The following is an 18,730-nucleotide window of genomic DNA, read 5'->3' on the forward strand; positions in this document are numbered from 1 at the left end:
GGAGAGAGAGCATGAGTAGGGGGAGGGGCAGAGGGAGAATCAGGCTCCCCGCTGAGTGGGGAGCCCGAGGCGGGGCCTGATCCCAGGAACCTGGGATCATGATCTGAGCCAAAGGTAGACGCTTGACCAACTGAGCCACCCAGATGCCCTATATGCATTAATCTTATTAAATTCTCACCATAACCCTACAGAGGTCAGTACTATTTCTATCCACATTTAACAGATGATAAAACCAAGGCTCAGAGAAATAGGTTAAGTGATTTGCCCAAAGTCATACACAGAGAACTCCAACCTGCGTCAGTGTGATACCAGAACCTCTGCTTGTGGCCCCTCTGCTGGACTCTCCAGGGCCCATATTCCTAGGGAGGGCTCAGAATATGGCTTTCTGTGGGATGGGAGGTAGCCATGTTTCCAGGCTGTAGCAGCCAGGCTATTAGCAGCCCAGTAAACTTGCAATATGTTCTTAATGCCTTCTGGGGGGGGGGGGGGGGGGGAGGAAAGAAAACCCAGAGCATTTATATTCCTCCCTATATGGTATTTTTTTAAAGGCATCCTACCCACAAAGATGCCTGCCTACAAGTGGGGATCCTGCCATAAAAGGATACTGCGAAGAGGCAGAAGCTGAAGGAGGTCCTACAGCAGTGAGCCTAAAGGGGGAACACTGCCCCCTGGGAAGAAATTGCAACCAGGTGAACTCATGAGGAGGGGTTACTGAAGAACCCCCCAAAGTGCCCATGGTAGAAAGAGGCAGCTAGGAAAACACGAAGCCATCTGACAAGATTTGGGGTCCAGAAGAAACTTATTTACTCTCCTTCACCCTTCTTCCCTGACTACAATCCCAGAGATGTCAAAAAAGAGCCAGCTGTGGAAGGCAGAATAAGGAAGAGCAGAGCATTCAACTGTCAACTTCAGAGTCGTGATTACTACCTGGGCTGACCCAGTTTAATCACCGAATCAAAATTGAGTTTAAGATTTAAAATGATGTGGGGCACCTGGGTCCTGAGATTGAGCCCCGAATCAGGCTTCCTGCTCAGTGAGGAGTCTGCTTCTCCCTCTCCCTCTGGCCCTCCCCCTCCATTCATGCTCTGTCTCTCACTTTCTCTCTCTCAAATACATAAAATCTTTTTAAAAATTAAATAAAATAAAAATAAAAATAAAATTTAAAGTGACATATCCAAAATCTATTAAGAACTTATCGAACTCAACACCCAAAAAACAAATAATCCAGTCAAGAAATGGGCAGAAGACATGAACAGGCATTTCTCTGAAGAAGACATACAAATGGCCAACAGACACATGAAAAAATGCTCAATACCACTCGGCCTCAGAGAAATACAAATCAAAACCACAACGAGATACCACCTCACACCAGTCAGAATGGCTGAAATTAACAAGTCAGGAAACAACAAAAGTCATCAAGGATGCAATGAAAGGGGACCCTTTCTACACTGTCAGTGGGAATGCAAACTGGTGCAGTCACTCTGGAAAACAGTATGGGGTTTCTTCAAAAAGTTAAAAATACAACTACCCTACAACCCAGCAATTGCTCTACTAGGTATTTATCCAAAGGACACAAACATAGTGGTATGAAGGGGCACATGCACACCAATGTTTATAGCAGCAATGTCCACAACTGCCAAAATATACAAAGAGCCCAGATCTCCATCAATGGATAAATGGATAAAAAAAAAAGATATGGTACACACACACACACATACACACACACTGGACTATTACTCAGCCTTCAAAAAGAATGAAATCTTGCCATTTGCAACAAAGTGGATGGAAATAGAGGGTATAATGCTAAGCGAAATAAGTCAGAGAAAGACACATACCATATGACTTCACTCATACCTGGAATTTAAGAAATAAAACAGATGAATGTAGGGGAAGGGAAGGAAAAATAAGATAAAAAACATAGGAGACAAACCATAAGACTCTTAACTCTAGGGAACAAACTGAGGGTTGCTGGAGGTGGGGTGGGGGGATGGGATAATTGGGTGACGGGAATTAAGGAGGACACTTGATGTAATGAGCTCTGGGTGTTACATACAACTGATGAATCACTAAATTCTACCCCCGAAACTAATACTACACTGTTAATTAACTGAAATTTAAATAATTTTTTTAAAGATTTTATTTATTTATTTGACAGACAGAGATCACAAGTAGGCAGAGAGGCAGGCAGAGAGAGGGGAAGCAGGTTCCCTGCTGAGCAGAGAGCCCGATGCGGGGCTTGATCCCAGCACCCTGAGATCATGACCTGAGCGGAAGGGAGAGGCTTTAACCCACTGAGCCACCCAGGTGCCCCTAAATAATTTTTTTTAATTTAAAATGACCACAGGATTTTATCACTCCAGAAAAGGGTGGTAATGAAAATATCAACTAGTTTATTATACACAACATCCAATCAGACATTTGATTAATCAACATTCTACAGCCAGTAGGGCCATCAGAAATATACTGGTTAAGGGGCACCTGGGTGGCTCAGTGGGTTAAAGTCTCTGCCTTCGGCTCAGGTCATGATCCCAGTGTCCTGGGATCAAGCCCCACATCGGGCTCTCTGCTCCGCAGGGAGCCTGCTTCCTCTCTCTCTGCCTGCCTCTCTGCCTAGTTGTGATTTCTCTCTGTCAAATAAATAAAATAAAATAAAAAAGAAATATACTGGTTAAATGTCACCCTTCCTTAGGAATAAGCAAAAGGTCATCTCACCATGAAAATGAATGTTTTGTCCATTGGCTGGAGAAGAATTATCAACCTTAAGTGTATGTAAGAGAAGGATAAGGGCACCTGGGTGGCTCAGTCAGTTAAAAATCTGATTCTTGGTTTCAGCTCAAGTTGTGATCTCATGGGTCATGAGATTGAGGCCCCCCCCCCAGTGTGGGTCTGCGTGAGATTCTCTCCCTATGGCCCTCCCCCTACTCTCTCTCTCTCTCTCTCAAATAAAAAAATAAATCTTTAAAAAGAAGAAGTTTGTGGCACCTGGCTGGCTCAGTCAGTAAAACATGTAACTCTAGATGTCTGGGTTGTGAGTTCAAGACCCTTGGTGGGTATAGAGATGACTTAAAAAATAAAATCTTGACAAAGAAGAAGGAAATGGAAGAAGAGGAGGAGGAAGAGGAGGAGGGGAAGTTGTTTATGAAACTAGTAACAGATCATTAAATGTGTGAACCAAAAATTGATAGAACTGAGGGGAAAAAGACATTTCAATAATAATCATTTGAGACTTAATACCATACTCTCAATAATGGGTAGAACAACCAGATAGAAGATGAGTAAAGAAATAGAGGATTTGAACAATATAGTAAACGAACCAGATCTAACAAATATGTAGAGGATACTCTACCCAACTACATATATTTTCTTCCCAAATGTACATGGGACATTCTCTGGGATAGACTATCTTTTAGGTCACAAGTTAAATCTCAGTTTTTCAATACACTTAATAATATAGGCATTATTCAAAGTATCTTCTCTGACCACAGCAGGATGAGTTTAGAAGTCCATAACAGAAGGAAAACTGGAAAATTATCCAAACTGTAGAAATTAAACAACACACTTTTTTAGCAAATGCAAAATTTATTTCAATTGCACATAACAGATTTTTAAAAAATAAACTCTTCATTGCCATAAACAACTACTAGCAATAATACACATACAGTACAATATGGTGCAAGATTTAGCTATACATCCAACTGAGTCTTCAAATGGCAGTCACCCACTAAAAGTGGCTTTCCCATACACAGAGGAAAAGCACAATATATAGATTTTTTTTTCAAGGTCCTATACCATCATACACCATCACTGTGTTTTGGCAATTTTATGCAAAACACATAATTAATATAGTTTATATACAATGGCAAGTTTAAATTCAGTGTTAATAACATGTAGACTTCTTGCAAAAGGTCTGGAGATGGTTTATAACTTCTGGTTCAGGGTCTTCACCTTCCCACTACAACACTAACTATACACATGGCCATGACAGATGAACAACACACTCTTAAACAACAAGTGGGTATATATCATATGGGAAATTTAAAAATACTTAAAGTTGAATGACTATGAAAGTACAACTTACCAAAACTTTTCGGACCCAGTGAAAGTGGTGCTAAGGGGGAAAGGTTTATATACAAACACATTAAAAAAACAAGACAGATCTCAAAACAACCATGTAACTTGACAACTTAAGAAAATAAAGAAGAACAAACTAAACCCACACCTAGCAGAAGAAAGGAAATAATAGAGATTAGAGCAGAGATAAGAGAAATAGAGAATTTAAAAAAAAAAGAGGGAGAGAAAGAAAATCAACGAAACCAAAAGTTATTTCTTTGAAAAGAAAAATCAATGAAATTGACAAACTTCTAACAGATTGACTAAACAAAGAATACTCAAATGACTAAAATCAGGAATGAAAGTGAGGACCTCACTAACCAATTTTACAAAAATAAAAAGATTATGAGAGAACTATGAACACTTGTACTCCAAGAAATTGTATTACCTAGATGAAATGGAAACATCCCTCGAAGTAGAAAACCTACCAAGACTAAATCATGAAGAAATAGAAAATCTGATTAGATTTATAACTAGTAAGGAGATTTAATCAGGAGACTGAATCTCTTGAGAAAGGAAAGCCCTCCACCTAATGGCTTCACTGGTAAATTCTACCAATATTCAAAAACTAACACCAATCATTCTCAAACTTTTCCAAAAAAAAAAAAAAAAAGAAAAGGAAAGGAGGGAACAAATCCTAACTCATCCTTTACTATCCTGATTTCAAATCCAGAAAAAGACACTGCAGGAAAGGAAAATGGCAGACCAATTTTCCTTATGAACATTTCTACAAAAGCCTTCAACAAAATACTATCAAATTGAATCCAATAGCATAGTGAACCAATTATATACCATGACCAAGTGGCATTTATTCCGGGAATGCAAGGATGGTTCAATATACAAAAATCAATCAATGTAATACAGCATATTAACAGAATGAAAGAAAAACACATGATCATCTCAATTGATGCAGAAAAAACGTTTGACAGAATTCAACAATTTTTCATGATAAAAACACTCAACAAACTAGGAATAGAAGTAAACTATTTTTAACATAATGACAGTCATATCTGAAAAACCCACAGCAAACATCACATTCAATGTGAAAGACTAAAAACTTTTCCTCTAAAAGCAAGAACAAGGCAAGGATGTTCACTTTCACCATTTCTATTAAGCATAGTCCTACAAGTCCTAGGCAGAGCAATTAGGCAATATAAATAAATAACATCTAAATTGAAAAGGAAGAAGTAAAATTACCTCTGCTCACAGATGATATGATCTTATATATAGAAAATCCTAGGGTTGCCTGGGTGGCTCTGTCGGTTGATTGGCTGCCTTCGGCTCAAGTCATGATCCCAGGGTCCTGGAATTGAGTCCCCCATTGGGCTCCCTGCTCAGTGGGGAGCCTGCTTCTCCCTCTCCCTCTTCCTCTGCCTGACTCTCTGCCTACTTGTGCTCTGTATCTTTGTCAAATAAATAAATAAGTAAGTAAATAAATAAATATTTAAGAAAACCCTGAGGTTTCCATCAAATGTCTACTGGAACTAATAAATGAATTTGAAAAAGTAGCAGAATACAAAGGCAGCCCTCAAAAATCAATTGCATTTCTCTACAGTAACAATGAAAATATGAAAAGGAAATTAAGAAAACAACTCCATTTATAATAGCACTAAAAAGAATGAAATACTTAGTAATTAAGTTAATCAAGGAGGTGAAAGACTTGTATAATGAAAACTACAAAACATTGCTAGAAGAAATTAAAGAAGACATAAATGAGTGGAAAGATATCATGTTCATAGATTGAAAGATTTAATATTGTTAAAATGTTAATACTGCCCAAAGTGATCTACAGACTCAATGCAATTGTTATCAAACTCCCAATGACTATTTTTTTTTTCAGAAATAGAAAGATCCTTCCTAAAACTTATAAGGAATTTCAAAAAACCCCAAACAGCTAAAACAATCTTTCAATAAAAGCAGAAGAACAAAGTTGGAGGTCTCATACTTTCTGATTTCAACACTTACTACAAATCTATAGGATTCAAAACAATATGACACCAACATAGAGAGAGATCTACACATCAATGGAATAGAATAGGGAGCCCAGTAATAATCTTCAGGGGCACCTGGGTGGCTCAGTGGATTAAAAGCCTCTGCCTTCAGCTCGGATCATGGTCCCAGGGTCCTGGGATCAAGCCCCACATCGGGCTCTCTGCTCGGCAGGGAGCCTGCTTCCCCCTCCCTTTCTGCCAGCCTCTCTGCCTACTTGTGATCTCTGTCTGTCAAATAAATAAATAAAATCTTTAAAAAAATGTTTAAAAAATAAACAAATAAAAAATCTTTTAAAAAAGAAAGAAAGAAATTCTCATGTGTAAGGTCAACTGATTTTCAACAAGGGTGCCAAGACCACTTAGCAGGGGAAGGACAATCTTTTCCACACATGGTTCTGGGAAAACTGGAGATCCACATACAAGAGAATGAAGTTGGACTCTCATCCTATACCATAGACAAAAAATAACCCCATAGATAGATAGAGTTAAACAAAAGAGCAAAAATTCTTGGGAAAACTGGGAATAAAATCTCACCACATTAGATTTGGCAATGATTTGTTGGATTCTGACATCAAAGGCTCAGTGAGTTGAGCTTCTGACTCTTGATGTCAGCTCCGGTCATGATCTCTGAGTCATGGGCTTGAGCCCCATGTGGGGCTCCATGCTCGGCGTGGAATCTGCTTGAGATTCTCTCTCTCCCTCTGCCCCTTCCCCCACTCACTCTCTCTAAATAAACAAATAAAGTCTTTAGAAAAAAGGCACAGATAACAAAAGAAAAAATAGGCAAACTGGACTTCATGAAAACTAAAAGCTTCTGTGCATCAAAGGACACTATCAGTAGAGTGAAAAGGCAACCTATGGAACAGGAGGAAATATTTGCAAATCATATATCGGATAAGGGCTTCATATCCAGAATATATAAAGAACTCTCATAAATCAACAGAACAACCTAGTTCAGAAATGGGCAAAGGACATGAATAGATATTTCTCCAAAGAATACAGATGGCTGATGAACACTTGAAAAGATATTCATCATAACTGATCGTTAGGGAAATACACATCAAAACCACAATGAGATATCACTTGACAACCATTAGGATGACTATTATAAAAACAAAAACAAAAAGCAGAAAATAAGTTTTGGCAAGGATGTGGTAACATTGGAAACTTTGTGCATTGTTGGTGGGAAAGTAAATTGATATGGCCACTGTGGGAAATAACACAGTGGTTCTGGAAAAAATTAAAAATATAATTACCATATGAACCATCAATGTCACTGTTAGGTAGACACGCAAGCAAATTGAAAGTGGGGTCTTGTACAGATATTCGTTCTCAGCAACATTATTCACAACAGCTTATTTGTGGAAACAACCAAGTATACATTGACGAACGGATAAACAAAATGTGGTGTATATAAATATATAATGTAATATTATTCAGCCTTAAAAATGCAGGAAGTCTCAACATGGAGAAAACTTGAGGACATGATGCTAAGTGAAATACACCAATCACCAAAAGATAAATACTGCTTGATTCCACTTACATGAAGTTCCATGAGTCATCAACATCAGGGAGAGAAAATAGAATGGTTCTATATTCCTACCTTGGCAAATGGACAATCATAATGACAAAAATCAACCTCTCTGGTCTGAAATAAGAGATGATGTATCTGCTTACCTATCCCTAAAATCTAGTAGAAATGCAATCGGGATCTACAGGATATCCCACAGTCCTGTGGCCGCTATGTCCATCAGAAGGACCCTGGAGCAGGCAGCGAGCACCTAAGGGCCTTGCATCGCCTTTCATCCTATCGATAGTGTCATTTGATGTACGGAATTTTTTAGTTTTTATGAAGTCCAATTCGTCTATTTTTTTTTTGCATTGTTTGCGCCTTTGGTGTCAGAATCCAACAAATCATTGCCAAATCTAACATGGTAAAGCCCTTATTCCAAGTTTTCCTAAGAGTTTTAGCTCTTATATTGAGGTCTCTATCCATTTGTGGTTCTTTTTCGTCTGTGGTATAGGACGAGAGTCCAACTTCATCCTCCTGTGTGTGGATCTCCCGTTTTCCCAGCACCATGTGTGGAAAAGATTGCACCTCCCCCGCTGAGTGGTCTTGGCACTCTTGTTGAAAATCAGTTGACATTACACATGAAGATTTATTTCTGGACTCTCTATTCGATTCCACTGATGTGCAGATCTGTCTTTATGCTGGTATCACATCGTTTTGAATCCCATAGATTGGTAGCAAGTGTTGAAATCAGGAAGTTTGAGACCTCTAACTCTGCTCTTTTGTTTTCAAGTTTGTTTTGGCTCTTCTGAGTGCCTAACACCTCAACGCTTTTCGCTATATTCTGTTTGTTAGAAGCTAGTCACTGAATCTGGCCCACAGTCAAGAGGAGATCACATAAAGGTTGGGAATACCAGGAGGCAAAGATTACTGGGAGCCCTTTTAGGGGCTGCCTACTACAATAGCTGACATTTATTGAGGACTTCATACTTAAGTGATATGTATACATACTCATTTCATCCTGACAATAACCCTGGGAATCTGGAACTCTTATTATACCTAATTTTTACTAGAAAGGATTGAAGTTGAGAGAGATTAAATCATTTTGCCTGCGGGTCCAAGGCTACAAATGGTGGAGCTAGGATTCAGACCCAACCTGTCCAAATCCAATGCTATGCTCATAAGTGTTGTCCTTACTACTCACGCACACTCGGCCGCTTCAATATTTCAGATGAATATAAAATGTTATTAGTTATAATTAGAGCTTACGTTTACGACTGGCTAAATCTCAGATGACTGCTCATGAGTAGAATGAACTCTTTTAGCTGCATTTAGCACTAGTCAAATGAATTTGAGAAATCTTTCCATTTTGGTTCAGTGTTAGCGTGTTATGGAAATTTACTACCCATTGTGGAAAAGTGGGTAAAAAACTCAACACAGACATGCTGAAGAATTTCCCATCTTGCTACCCTGGAAAACTTTAGATTCTCTAGGCTTCTAGAAGTAGGACCTCAGCTTGAGGGAAGCTTCTGGAACTGATTTCATGGGCAGCTGCTTCAAAACATCAAATTTCGCCTGAACTTCCCCAGAATTTCTGGGTCAGGCCACACACAAGAGAACTCTGTGAAAACAAGTTTCCACAGAACTTCTTGGCCTGAGAGAATTCTGCTTTCAAATAACCTCACCTCCCGCTCCTCCCTAGTCAGATTCTGCCTCTTGTGATGGAAGGCCTCCTTCCCAGTCTGGGAAATGTGTCAGGGGGTGTCTGATGGAGTCACAAAGACTCTTTGCTTCTCATTCTCCCCTTCTTTTGTGACCACATTTGCAAACTCTCAGAAGGAAAACACTGGGTTGTGTTTTAAAGCCCAGGATAGAAAGCTTGGGTTAAAAGTGTTTCAGAAATGTCAAGAATGTTTTTAAACTTGGTCTTAAAAGATGTTCTTGTTTTCGTTGTTTTTAGAAATAGGTGTAAAAAGGGAACCCACGCTGTCCCCATTTTTATCCCGGAGGCCCAGTAAGGTGCCTGGAGCTGGGCTGGATGCAGCGCAGGGGCAGAGACAAATAAAGACATTGGGTCTTGCCTTTAAGGAACTTTGACAATAGTATCCAGACTTTGAGCGACTAGTCCTGTCTACTGCCAACATGTCAAGGAGCCTCAGACCTTGCATACACCTTCCTAACCTCAAGTCACACCTCTTTTCACCCAGGAGGATACCCAGACGTGAGCAGGGCGAGGATTTTTGTCTATTTGGGTTACTGGTGTATCCCCAGCACCTAAAACAGGGCCCAACAGGAATTAGAACCTCAGTAAACAGTCTTGGAATGAATGAGGCAGTTACGGGATAGAGGTTAAGAGGGCTGAGTCCAAGGTGGTCTGGGTTCTGGGTCTGAATCTCAGTGCTGCCCCTTGCTGGGTGGATTACACTGGGTAACTTATTTAACCTCCCTCCGACTCAGCTAATTCATTCATTCATTTCTTCATTCAGCAAATGTTAGCTGAACACCTATTACGTACCAAACACTGTTCTCGGCACCAGGGATGTTGTAGTGACCAAAACAGACACAGATCCCTGCCCTGGACTTGGGGGGGAGGGGGGTGGTATTTCAAGGAGGAGAAACAGACAAATGTACCAATAAGTGAAATATATAGTGGGTTTCAGATGATAAGTGCTCTGGAAAGACCGGAAGACGGGGAATTCTGGGATGAGGTGGGAGAAGCTTTGCCTCCTGGCCTATGGAACCATCCAAAGGCAAAAGGCCAGGGCACAAAGGGCTTACCCAAAGTACCCAGAGCAAAAGATACAGAATAGAATACTATGCTATGTTTCCATGTATAACATCGCACACATAAAAAAGATCCTGACTGCTAAGTGTTGTGAAGATGAGATGAGAAAACATCTGTGATGAGTCTAGCTCTGTGCCTGGTACACAGCTCACCATGGGGGGATTATTATAATTTTCCTCTCTACACTCCATGCGCATTTAAGTACCGACAGAAAGTCAGACCTGAATTGTCCATTCCATTCTCTAATTTTACGGAAAGAGGGAGCTAAGGCCTAGACTTGTCCAAGTCTAGGACAAGGCCAAGCCAGAACTAGAACTTGGTCCCTCGTGCCATGCACTGTTCCTTCCTCTTCCAGCCAAGGATTCCACACACCCCCTGCTTGTTGACTGTCTTGCAAGCTCTTGTTAAAGAAAATTATTCACAACACTTATTGAAGGTGATAAGGGGCTGCAGGGTTGGGGCCCACGGATAAAAAATAACAAAGAAACAGCAGGAGTGAGGAGGGATTCTGGTTATCCTGATCTAAGGAGATTCTTGCTACAACTGGACAATGCAGGAATGAGCACAGAAATCCCAAAGTTGAGGGCCTAAGACCTTCAGGGGAGCCTGAGGAGAGCTTGGTCAAGGGGAGAGTATTTGCCACTGTTCAGCTGACAATTTAATACCATGAAATAACTTTGTTTTCCTGGAAGGCTCACGATAAACCGATCCATACTTCTTGAGCCAACTCTGGGTCAGGAGTATTCAGCCAACTGGATGATTTGGCCTCCATCCAGAGTGGAAACAGCAGCTGCTGACCCCCCCGGTTGCTTAATCATCAGCCACACAGCCAGCCAGGCGGCAGGAAGTGCCTCCCTCTGACCCATTTCCCTTGACCCCTGCACTGGGACCTTGGATGCAGGCCCCTCTTTGTTCAGGGGACAGTTCTTCCTGCTCCTCCCCCAGCCTAGTGGTTCATTTTGTCCCCAACCCTCTGTCTCCTGTTCCTCCACTCCCCTGAATTCTTTCAGGCAGGGGTGCAGTTGGAGAGTGCAAAGAGGTAGCCCCCTCCCGGGGGTTGTCACCCTGTTTTCCCATGGTCTCTATTCGCTGCATCGTGCTCTCTCCAACTCAACACCTGGACCCTGAATGTGTCTTTGGCCTTTTTGACTCCTCCCCTGTCCCAAGCACAGGTGGAAACACCTGAGTATGCAATTGGTAGATAAGACCCTTTATGAAAAATGAACCAGACTGAGAAGTGGGACTGGTGCTGTGGCACAGAAGACTCCCTGTGGGAGGAAGGACTTGGGTTAGGCCTGGAGGAGTCAAGATCAAACAGGTCAGCAGGAGGGATGGGCCTGTCACTGGCAGAACAGCAGAATCCAGATGCGGAGGCAGGAATACATGGGCAGCCTCGAGTTCAGACGGAGACGGGAGGCCCTCTAACGAGTGGTTTGCAAATTTCAGATTGTGACCCAGCAGTGGGTGATGAAAATTATTTCTTTGGCTACAAAGAGCATTTTTTTTTTTTTAGTATATGTGCTGCCGAAGCGAGCACCAAAGAGCATTTTTTATTTTTTTTAAAGATTTTATTTATTTATTTGACACAAACAGAGATCACAAGTAGGCAAAGAGGCAGGCAGAGAGAGAGAGGAGGAAGCAGGCTCCCTGCGAGCAGAGAGCCCGATGTGGGGCTCGATCCCAGGACCCTGAGATCATGACCTGAGCCAAAGGCAGAGGCTTTAACCCACTGAGCCACCCAGGCGCCCCCAAAGAGCATTTTTTAAAAATGAGGTAGAATAGAGTAGAAGTAAGATAGAAATGAAACTGTCAGAGGGTATCCCACATCGTAAGGATTATTACCATTTCCTGAAACTGACATTGCGATTTTATGTACAGTATGTAAGTGACCGAAGCGGACTGGGTCATGATGTAAAATGAATTTGTCACCGGTTACACTTAAAAAGAGTTAAAAACAAAAACAAAAACAAAACCTCTACCCTGTTCATTTTACAGCTGAGGACACTGGGGCTCAGAGAGCCAGCTCGGGCAGAGGTAGGGCCTGGACATGGACCTCCTGCCCACGGGCTCCTTCTCTACACACCGTCCCACCTTCCCAGGCTGAAGGAACAGACAGAACTCGACTCTTTGACACTCTGGCCTCTATTAGTTTTACCCTCCCAAGGACATTCACTTTTTTTTTTTTTTTTTTAGATTTTTCTATTTAAAACCCAGGTAGTTATCATACAGCATAATGTTGTTTCAGGTGTACAACACAGTAATTGCTACATCACTTCCCTACATCAGCCTGTGCTCACCACAAGTACCCCCTTAATCCTCATCTCCTGTTTCCCTGTCCCTCAACCCACCTCCCCTCTAGTCTGTTCCCTAGAGTTAAGAGTCTATTTGCCGCTCCCTCTCTCTCTGTCTCTGCCTCTCTCTTTTTTACCCCTTCTTATTTGTTTTGTTTCTGAAATTCCATATAAGTGAATTCCATATAAGTGGAATTCCATATAAGTTCCATATAAGTGAAATTATATTTAAATTCCATATAAGTGAACGAGTGAAATGACACTTGTTTTTCTCTGATTTATTCTGCTTAGTGTAATACTCTAGCTCCATCCACATCACTGCACATGGCAAGACTTCATTCTTTTTCATGGCTGAGTAATATTCCATTGTCTATCTACTATCCATTCCTCAGACATTTGACCTATTCCCATAGTTTGGCTACTGTAGATAATGCTGCTGTAATATCGGGGTGCATGTATCCCTTTGAATCAGTATTTTTGTATTCTTGTATTCTATGTATTCTATGTGTATTCTATGCACTAGGGTAAACATCTCCTAGTGCAATTGATGGATCATGTGGCAATTCTATTTTTAACTTTTTGAGGAACCTCCATACTATTCTCCAGAGTGGCTGTACCAGGGCTCTCATGCTTGTGTTCTCTCTCTCTCTCAAGCATAAATAAAATATTTTTGAAAAGTAAAAAATAAACAATATGGAAGACTTTTTTTTTTAATTTATTTGTCAGAGAGAGTGCACGAAGCAGGGAGAGCATCAGGCAGAGAGGGAGAAACAGACTTCCCACTGAGCAGTGAGCCCACTGTGGGACTCGATCCCAGGACCTGGGGATCATGACCTGAGCTTAAGGGACTGAGCCACCCGGGCATCCCAGTAGGGAAGACTTTACTGAAGAATACTGCAATAGGGGAGAGACATGGGGCTCTGCTCCCAGCATAGCACAGACAGCTAGGAATTCACAGCCAAGGAGCAAGGTAAAGGGTCAGTGGACAGAAAGTCACTCATGGGAGACCTCCACCATAGGGGCACTCTAAGCCAACATAACAAGGTTCTTGTTGAAGGCAGGCCAAGGTCTTGGACATCGGAGGTGAGAGATGAGGAACTTAATGTGTTTCAGAGGTCGGGGTACAATTTAGTGGGATTTTTTGCTAAGACCTGGGTGGGCAGACCTCAGACAGGATAGGGACCAAGGTCAAGGCTGACTTGGAAAAAGGGGCTCAGAGGAGCCCAAAGAAAGTTCCATCAGAGTCTTTGTCAGCAACAATATCTCTCTCTATCTTATAGATCCTCTGTTTCCACTTGTCCCTGATATTTATATGATACTTTCCAATTTTTGCATATAAATGCTAGGTAGTATTAGTAGTTGGGAAAACCAAGATTTAAGGAAACCAAGTCCCTTGTCCAAGGTCACACAGCTGTTCGCAGGCAGAACTGGGAATAGAGGCCCAGGTCCATCTGTGTTTAGACCCCAGATGCCTATTATCCTGCTTCTCAAAAATCCAAAGCCAGCGTTCTGTTACTGAAGATGCCCCAGCAGAGTGCTATCTTGGAGCTGGGGTGCTGCCCCGCCTGTGTTTGAGCAGTTGTCTGAACCCGGTCATGAGAGCCCGGGCTATTAATGAATGCTTCAAGTCTCAGATCTGAGCTCACCCCAGCCCACAGTGCTATTTATAGCATATGGGTTGTTTACTGCTGGGGCTGAGCAGGCCACAAGGAGAAAGAACAGACTGAAATACTCCCTTGCAGTGGCTGGGCACCCAAACCCAAAGTTTGGCTCCAAAGTCCAGTTTTGTTGATCACCCCATAAGGTATCTTTTCAACTATCCTCTGTCCTCTGTTCCCAGGGCCCCAATGGGCATGCTGAGTCCCTCAAACACCTCTGGCCTGGATGCATGGCAGCCTAGAGGGAAACACCGTGAAAGGTCAGTGATGGCCACCTCCTCCCTGCAGCAGGTTCTGGGGGCAATTTTTGTATTTTCCTGAATTTCAAAAATGTCTTTCTTGAAAATTATTGCTTGCTCTGGGGGACCCTTGGGTGAGTTTAGTCCTAAGCAGACCCCTTCGGTCTGTAGCTCAGCATTATTGCACTCTGGGCCCCTCTCCTGCATCAATTTACTAATGTACTGAGTTTCTTTTCTCCGCTTTCCTCCCTCCCCACCACAGGTAGCCCCTCTGCTTTACCTCTTGGATCCCTAAGTCTCCTTGACTTTAATGTATCCTTGCAAACTACGATGCACTGCTTTCTAGGAGTGGGTGTTCTTAATCTACAAAAATAGTGGATTAGATAGTAGAATAGATCCTCGCTCCCTGTCTCATTCCGGGTCTTCTCTTTTGTAATTGACATCTCCCTCTGTGGACATCCTCCATTACTGCTATTTACTTTCATAATCAGAGAAAAACCCTCACAACTAACCAAGGCTGAGTCTGAGGGATTTCAAGGGGAGCTGGGGAGATACGTGAAGTCACACGTTTCCATCTTCTGAAACACAAAGGCTATGCCTTGGAAAAGAGGAGGTACCCCTGTGGAGGGGATGTGTGGGTATTCATCTAGAACTTTCCAGCTATCCTCACTGGGAGGGGCAGGAGGGGGAAGCAAATGGGTCCCAAGGGAAACGCCAGAGCCTCACTGTATTCGATTACAAAATCAAGGAATTCCACTTCTTTTGAGAAGTCCTATAGTTTGGCCACTTGAGCCCATTCCCACAAGGAGCAGTGAGCAGAGCTGAGAGAGGCCGGGGCTCGACTGCCAGCCTCGGCTCTGAAGTTACAACCAGCTCTCCACCTGCCCCTGCACAAAGCTGTGTTTGCAATACTGGCCTTAAATTTTAGCAGATCCTTCAGCCTCTTCAAGGGTTTAAACACTGACACCTAAGAATTACATTCCAAGGATGCCAAAACCTGGCCTGCAGACTACCGCGACGTCTTAGCCACCGCAGACCGCCTTAATGGATCAGAGACATTTTCCTACTGAGCTCATACTCAGCTTCAGAATTCTTCTTGACCCTATGGTCGGGTCAACACACCGGACTTGGCACTAAAGCTAAAATCTAACTGCCACTACTAGAAACCCAATCAGCTCATCTTTTAGAGGAGATTAAGACCCAGCGAGGGGAAAGGACTTGCCCAAGGTCTGTAGAGCTGGAGGACAGCCTAAGGATTAACATGATGCTGACCAAGTCTCCTGATTCCAATTGGCTTCCAAATAAAACTTGAGTGACTTCACCTAAGTCGACTTGGTCACAAAATTTTATTGAGCACGTCCTAGGTGCCGGGCATGACAGTCAGGTGCGGAGGATACAGCAGTGACTATGATAGGGAGACCTGTGCTGTGATGGGGTGGACGGTCATCTGAAAGGGAAGGACAAGAACTATAATGTAAGACGTGTTTATGACGGTGGGGCTTGACCTTGCCTGGGTAGTCAGGGAGGGCCTCCCAGGGGAGACAATGGCACTGCAGCTGACATCTGAATGATGAATTAAGAGGGAAGCGATTTCTAGTTGAAGGAACAGCAAAAGACTCTGAGGATGGAGAAAGTAGGGCATCTTTGAGGAACCGAAATAAGGCCCCAGACCCTAATGGCTCAAATATAGAGGGGAGAGGGGATGAGGCATAACCCCCTACCCCAAATCCCTACCTCCCACCCCTACCCCTGTTGAGCACCTCTTCATTTATTTAACATGTGGATATCGTCTCATAATATCCAAGCCTTTTTCTCTTTTCTCTTAATATTATATTGTGAGCATTTTCCAAAGTGATTGTGATTTTTTTTAAAGATTTTATTTATTTGACGGGCAGATCACAAGCAGGCAGAGAGGCAGGCAGAGAGAGAGGAGGAAGCAGGTTCCCTGCTGAGCAGAGAGCCCGATGTGGGGCTCGATCCCAGCACCCTGGGATCATGACCTGAGCTGAAGGCAGAGGCTTTAACCCACTGAGCCACCCAGGCGCCCCTGATTGTGATTTTTTTTTTAAACTCCCTTTCTAATAGCTACCTTACATTTCAGCGCATCAATTACCATAATTTGTTAAATAACACCTCTATTATTGGATGCTTAGAAGGCTTCCTGGTTCTTACTATCATAAATAATACCAAGGTAGCCATCTTTGATCACCTTTGATCATATGATTAATTTCTTAAAATAGATTTCTACAAGTTAATTACTGTTTCAAATGCTGTGAGCATGTTTAAGATTCACGAGAGCAGCAGCCGAAATAGCTCAGTTGGAAAAGCGTTAGACTGAAGATTCACGAGAGCAACGGCAGCTTTGTGCAGTGCTCTCTCGCCTAACTAACTAACACCTGCGATCACCCTTTGAAGATTCTCAGGTGAGGAAGCTAAGGCTTGCATGACCCAGCGGTCACACAGGTGACAAGGGAGCTGGTTAAGAAACGTGGACTGTGAAGCCCGCCTGGACCTGTCAAATCAGCATCTCTGGACTGTGAGCTCTTCCAGCTGTCCTGCTGATTCTGATGAAGTTAAAGTTTCAGAATCATCAGGCGCCTGGGTGGCTCAGTCGGTTAAGCGTCTGACCTCAGCTCAGGTCAGGTCATGACCCCGGGGCCCAGGGATCGAGCTTCTTCCGGGGGCTCCGCACTCAGCAGGAAGTCTGCCTCTCCCTCTACCCCTCCCCCCACTTATGCTTTTTCTCTCTCAAATAAATAAATAAAAATCTTTTTTAAAAAATTAACAGTAAGAAAAAAATAAAGCTTGAGAAATATCCACCATATTCAAGATCCTCATTTCCGGTTGAGAAAATTAAGACCAGAAAAAGAAAGTGCTTTGTCCCATGTAACATAGCTTCTGCCTGGGCCAACGATGAAGCCTTGGTCTAGACGACTTCCAGAACCTGTACTCAAACCTCCATCCTACACTGGAAAACCCGGTGCCGGCTTCCTTCCTTTCAGGCCACGCTCCCACTAAATATATGCGCGTTTCTGTGTCAGCACACGCTTGCCGATGTGCTATTGGTCTGGGTTTATTTTCTTAGTTTGATAAGTGAATCACCACAATTTAAACGTGCCTTATGCAACCCCCCAGAAGAGTACTTGTAGTAAAACTTTGTAAAGATAATACGATCTTTTTTCATATAAACATCACCACCAATATTTTTGTTTAGTAAATTAAAGGAACTGGACGTCAGGCCTTTAAAAGCTGAAATGAGTAACAGTTTGGTGAAAACTTACCCACAGGCTTGCAAGCGAACGCTGTTTTCACGTTCCTAGGTTAATTCAGGCACCAGCGTCTATATGGGAAACAGAGTCACCTGAGGGAGTCAGATGACCCAGATGTTAATGATTGCTTCCCCATGGCCTGCTGGGAGAGATGCCATCTGAATATTTCTCCCTCGGTTGGGCGCTGGATACAGCCCTGCCTGAGGCCCAGCATGGGATTGATGCCTCCAGTAGATGGCGGAGTCTCACAGGACACGGGCTGGTGAGGCTGGCTGTGCCACTGGGAAAACCAGCTGGAGAAAATCAGCTGCACCCTCCCTCTCTGGGGAAAGGGAAAAAAGACTTCCTGTGTGGGTGGCATCAGCCCTGCCCAGGGTACCTGGGGAATCCGGAGATCCTGGACCAACCCAGCAAGAAGAGCCTTTACCCACCATCTCATCCAGACCACCCAGGGTGTGTCCAAGGACCAACAACATCCCCTGGGAACTTGTTAGGAAGGCAGATTCTCAGGCCCCCCTCCCCCCACCAAGCCGACTTCAGTCGGGAACCTAGGGTGGGAGGAGCAGCAATCTGTGTGTTAACAAGCACCCTAGTTGATTCCAATACATAAGGAAGTTATAGAAACACCAATTAACTCCAACTTCCTCATTTTAGGAATGGGGAAATACGGGCTAGACAAAGGAAGTGACGACCCACAGCCGGGAAGTGGCTGAGACCCCACTAGCACCCAGATTCCTGGTGTTTGGTGCCCCTTCGTCTTTGTTGTCTAGCATCCTCTGCCTCCACTCCCTGGAGGTCAGTAGAACCATCCCGGCTGTGCCATCTTCAGACGTTGCCCTCTGTGTAAGTTTGCTGGAGAAAAAACAGAATGCTCAGT

The sequence above is a fragment of the Meles meles genome, chromosome 1 (genome assembly GCF_922984935.1).
Source record: "Meles meles chromosome 1, mMelMel3.1 paternal haplotype, whole genome shotgun sequence".
Lineage (NCBI taxonomy): Eukaryota > Metazoa > Chordata > Mammalia > Carnivora > Mustelidae > Meles > Meles meles.